We start from the raw sequence: 5,761 nt of genomic DNA, 5'->3' as shown, positions 1-5,761 counted from the left end.
GGTGCTCCCGCGGCCTCCTCGCCGGGAACCCAGGGCCGTGCGCGTGCCCGCACTTAAAGGCGCAGGCCTCGCGCGCGCCCGCGCTTAAAGGCGTAGGCAGCCCCCCCCTCCTCTCAGAGGCGCGCCCCTAGCACCACCTACCATGGAGTCGCCCAGGAGCTGCTGGGAATAAGAATATCCCTGAAAAAAAGGCAGACAGAGACACTGAGGCAAAGAGCCGGAGCTAGAACAGCTAGGGAGAGACTGAAAATATAGATAAACTTAGAGTAAGAGCCTAGAGTATAATGGGGATTCAGAAATACACGGAAGGAGAGAGGTGGATAGAGAGTGACAGGGAGAGACTCAGAAACAGACACGAGAGGCAAGGACAAGTCAGAGACATGTTATCTATTTCTATCTATCCATCCATCTAATCTCATCTCTTTATCTACCCCCCCCCCCATGCAGTACCTGAGCAACTCAGTGTCCAGTTCCCGTTCATAGCCTTGTACTTAGCCCTCGTTCTTAGATGCCCACACATCTGCCTCCTGGCCCTCTAGTTCAGCACCACCTTCCCAGGAAGCCACCTTCTTATTCAGGTTCTGTCTAGGAACAGCTTTGTTCTTTCAGGCAAGAGGGGCTCATTTCACTGGTTGGAAGGAAGAAAAAGCCGGCACTAAGAACCTTGTCAGCTCCCTGGCATTTCACGGGAGAGATCCTGTAAAGGAGAGTGAGAGAAGATAGGCCATGGGTCAGAGTCAGGAGGTGGACAGGTGGACACAAAGAAGCATGTCTGCTGTCTTCTCTTGTCTCTCTTCTCCCACGGAAGACCTTGGTCAGATCTGTGCCAACGCATAACTCTAGAGGCGAGGTGCTGGGGGACAGGGAAAGCAGAGGTGGCTGGTCCCACACTCTTCTGGCAGATGCTGTTTAAGGAGGAGGGGTGTGGGAACTTGGTGTGAGCATGCAGGGGAACATGGTCTCCCAGAAGCCCTGTTGCAAAGGAGACACACACAAGCAGGGTGACCTGAGGTGGGTGTGGAGCTAAGAAGCCATCTGAGCAGAGTGACCTTGGAGGTGGCAAGGGGATGTCCATCCACCCTGGCGTTCCCCAGCTCCACTGAAGGTTTCAGAATACACTTTTGGCTCCTTCCACTGGGGTCTATTGAAAAATTGCAGCTAAAATTAACTCAGCCCTCGGGCCTGCCATTCCAGATCATTAGCAAAGTTCATCAGCGCTCCTGGCCCAGCACGGTGGGTACTGGACACTCGACAGCCCAGTAAGGAGCCAAGCTTCAGAGACGCTGATGAGATGCTGGGATTGCTGAAGACATGGAGGCCATCCTGAGAGTACTGGTAGATTTGGGGGTTGTTGATGGGAAACTGAGGCAGGGCGAAGAGTTCAGTAGGAAAGAGGAACAACTCAGAAGAGGTTTGGTAGGCACGAGGTTACCTCTCTGGCCAGCTGGGCTCAGTTCTGCTGCAGAACTTTACATAACCCTCAGAACACCTCAGGATTGCAGAGCTGGTGCCACTGATCTGGGGACCACATTTGGAGGCTCACAGGAATAAGCCAGGGACACAGGCAATGTGCACAGAACTGCCCACCTCAGCATTGCCGAAGCCTGGCGGGTGAAGGGATGCGGCTGCCCACCTCTGCTGGAAACGGAGGCATGAGCAAGGATGCTGCCACTAGACCAGCAGCTGCTGCCATGGTCTGGCCGTGATCATAGTTAACACCTGCCATGATCAGTTTCGACTGTCAGTCTGATGGATTTAGACATGCTCACGAAAGGCCAGAGAGGTGGTGCAGTGGCTAAGAGCACTTGCTGCCTTTGCAGCAGACTGTGGTTGGGTTCCCAGCACCCACATGGTGACTTGCAACCATCTGTAACTCTAGCTCCAGTCATCGGGTGTCCTCTTCTGCCCTCTGCAGGCACCAGGCATGCACATGGCACACATCCATACACTCACATAAAAATAAAAGATAAGGGGCTGGAGAGATGTCTCAGCAGTTAAGAGCATTGGCTGCCCTTCTAGAGGACCCAGGTTTGAATCCCCGCACCCACGTGGCAGCTCAGAGACCTCTGTAACTACAGTTGCAAGAGATCTGATGTCTTCATCCAGTCTCTGCAGACACTACATGCACATGGTGCCCAGCAAAACACATAAACAAATAGAGACAAGATATTTGTTTTTTGTTTTGCTTTTTTTTGAGACAAGGTGCCTATCCTGGAACTAGCTCTTGTAGATCAGGCTGGCCTTGAACTCACAGAGATCTGCTTGCCTCTGTCTCCCAAGTGTTGGGATTAAAGGTGTGTGCCACCACCACACAGCCAAGACAAGATATTTGTAAAAATAAAAATAAACAAAACTTTAAAAGAAAATTTCCTAAGAGCCAGGTGTAAGGGCACAGACCTACAATCCCAGCACTCAGGAAACCAAGGCAGGAAGACCACTGAACCTCATAAATCCTGACTCAAGAAAGTAAATAAGCCAGGCAGTGGTGGCGCACACCTTTAATCCCAGTACTTGGATCCCAGGAGGATCGCTTTGAGTTCAAGTCCAACCTGGTCTACTTGTCAAGTTCTAGGACAGACAGAGCTAGAGGAAGAAGAAGAGGAAAAGGAAGAAGAAGAGGACAAAAAAATAAGATAAAATAAAGTAATGTAGCTAGCTATGATGACTAGCATCTCTAATTCCAGCACTTGAGAGCCTGAGGCAGGAGGATTGCTGAAAGTTCAAGGTAAGCCTGAGCAACACAGTGACCCCCAGGCCACCCTGGAGGCCTTGTCTTAAAGAGAGCCACTAAGAGATTGGGTTAGGAGGGCTGGAGAGATGGCTCAGAGGTTAAGAGCACTGACTACAATTCCAGAGGTCTTGAGTTCAATTCTCAGCAACCACGTGGTGGCTCACAAATCTCTGTAATGAGATCTGGTGTATACATAATAAACAAGCAAATCTTAAAGAACAAATAAAGAGATTAGGTTAGCTCATTGATGATGGTCTGGATTAATGAGTGGGCCAACCCACTAATGGATTAAACATTTGAGCAGATGATTAGAGAGAGGCGGAGCTGTGAGAGGCGGAGCTGTGAGAGGCGGGGCCTGACAGGAGGGGGGAGGTCCCTGGGAACCTGTCATGGGGCTGTGTCTCGCCTTCTTCTGTCTTGTGGTAGTGCTGAAGTTTCCTGTCTACTGTCATGCGATTCCCATCAGTATTCCTTTCACCGTGATCTTCTGCTGCAACCCATGGAGCCAGAATACTGTGCTCTTCAAGACCACAAGCCAAATGAAATGAAGTCTTTCCTCTGAGTTTATCTCATTTTAAAAGATGCATTTATTTTTATTTTATGAGTGCAAGTCTTTCCTCTGCATGTACGTGTGCATACACACCACTTGATTTCTTTAGAGCCCCTGGAACTAGTTCCAGATGGCTGTACGCTGTCACGTGGGTGCTGGGAACAGAACTCAGATCCTCTGCAAGAGCAGCCAGTGCCTGGAATGGCTGAGCCACATCTGCCGCATGTTGATTTTATTATTTATTTATTGGGGGGAGGATTGCACGCTTGCGCTGGTGCACACATGAATTTGCAAGTGTGTTTGCATGTGTGTGACCTGTAGAGGCCAGAAAAGGATGCTGAATCCCCTGGAGCTGGAGTTTCGGGCATTTGAGAGCTGCCCAAAGGAACACCAAACAGTTGAGTTGACAACTGGAAAGTGGTGAAGCTGGGACAGGGGACCTGAGCGGAGCAAGTAGGTCATTGGGGTCTGTTAATGTAGATGGTGTCTTGTCTTCTTCCTTCTAGCACTTGGCAGTCTGAACTGCTGAGCCGTTTCCCTAGGCCGTGATATTTCCACTCTTAAGTTGCCTTTTTCAAGTGCTGGGTCACTAGAGAGAAAGCTAACTAACACCACACTGCAATAAAGCAGTGCCCTGGACAGCCCAGGTCCTGCCTTTAATGAACTAATCCCCCCAAAGGAAGAAGCTGCATTTTCAGACAGCCCTGAGTGGTCAGGGATGGGAATCCCCTGGCTTAGGAAGGACTGAGCCTACGATGAGGAAGCCCACGTAGGTCACGGTGGACAGGGCTGTGCCAGGGAAAGCAAGGGGAAAATATCGAGACCTGTGGTGACAAAGCCCAGGTCAGAGGGGCCCAGACTGTGACTAGGGAAGCAGACGGGCGGAGGGTCCCATAAGCTGAGCCCAGGTCCTTGAAGGACCCCGAACCTGGGGTCTTTCTGGAACCAGGGACCAGTGTACCGAGACCCAGAGAAGACCAAGCGAGGAGGGCACTCCCTCTGCTGTGTTTGTGTCTCCATGCCATCACAGCCTGGGGAGGGGTCCCCGAGAGCCTGCATCAGACCACGTGGGTCTGCACGTGCTGTAACCCCTCATTAGCTCCTGGAGGGGGATCCTGGTGGGATGGCTGTTTGGGGGACTCTGCTTAATTGCTGCATTTGCTTAATTGCAACATCTGGAGAGGAGGCCAGAAGCAGCGAAACAGCAGAAAGAATGAGGTTAAACTGCAGAGAGCTGAGGAGGCCTTTGGGGGAAGGAGACTGCTCGGATCCAAGCACAGTCCAGTGCACACAGAAATTGCCCCAGTATGTACAGGCATGCCCAGGGCACAGACCAGAATACATGTCTGTACAGTGTGGCTGTTGGAACATACATGCGCTGGCATACATACATTCAGACATGGGGACACACATAGGTGCACATTCGGACATGAACCCCTGAAGCTCACAGCCACATCTAAAGTCCATGAGAGGTCATGTGTAGGAACAACACTCCACGTGAAGACTCTTCCCCCCGCCCCATCCGCATCTACTCCACAAGGGACAGAGGTGGTAGCACACTCTGGTAACCTCAGAACGTGGGAGGTAGAGGCAGAAGGATCAAGAGTTCAAGGTGACCCAGGCTTGAACAGTAAGTTCAAAGCCAGTCTGGCTGCAGGAGCTCTTGTCTCAGAAAACAAAACACAAGGGCTGGAGATGTAGCTCAGCTGGTAGGGAGAGGGCTTGCCTAGCACGGGAAGTCCTGGAGTTCCGTTTCTAGTACTGCATATGACTAGATATGGTGGTGCATGTCTTAATCTCAGCGCTGGGGAAGTAGAGGCAGGAAGATCAGGCTTAAGGTCCTCTTTGAAATAACCAGTTTGAGACCAGTCTAGGCTACATGAGCCCTTGTCTTAAAAAACAAAAAGGGGGTTGGTGCAATGGTTAAAAATGCTTGCTGCACTTCTAGAGGACTGGGGTCCAGTTACCAGCACTTACAATGAGTAACTTACAGACACCTGTATCTGCAAGTTGAAGAGAGCTAACGCCCTCTTCTGGCCTCCTCAGGTACTGCACCCATGTAGTACACACACACACACACACACACACACACACACCACCATCACCACCACCACCACCACCACCACCAACAACAACAACAACAACAACAACAACTAAATCTTAACAGCAACAATAACAGACCCTAAGTACTCACATGGATGAGTACACAGGTGCATATGTTCATTATGTTCATTCACACACACATGCACATGCTGGCACACAGTGCATATATGTGCATATGTAATAAACGAATGATGTCCGTCAATCTGTCAAAAAAGGACACTAATTTACAATGGGATTTCGACTCCTTCTGAGTTTAGTTCTCAGGGGAAAGAGGAGGTAGCAAGCATCCTCTATCCCTCAACTGGTACCTGCCCACCCAAGACCAGCGGGTGGGTCCCACTGAAATTAACTCAGCTTAGTAATCAGGAGTCCGGAAT

The 5,761-nt window shown here is 50.5% G+C and overlaps 1 protein-coding gene across 1 annotated transcript in view; it reads left to right on the top strand.

Moving 5' to 3' along the window:
• The window catches only part of LOC113457658 (zinc finger protein 420-like), a 1,205,902-nt gene that overhangs the window by 193,112 nt on the left and 1,007,029 nt on the right, over window positions 1–5,761 (top strand). The gene's annotated exons all lie outside the window — the stretch shown is intronic.

This window comes from Microtus ochrogaster, linkage group LG4, assembly GCF_000317375.1.
Source record: "Microtus ochrogaster isolate Prairie Vole_2 linkage group LG4, MicOch1.0, whole genome shotgun sequence".
NCBI lineage: Eukaryota > Metazoa > Chordata > Mammalia > Rodentia > Cricetidae > Microtus > Microtus ochrogaster.
Note: the sequence above shows the minus strand (reverse complement) of the source record. Positions and strands in the feature narration are given on the sequence as shown.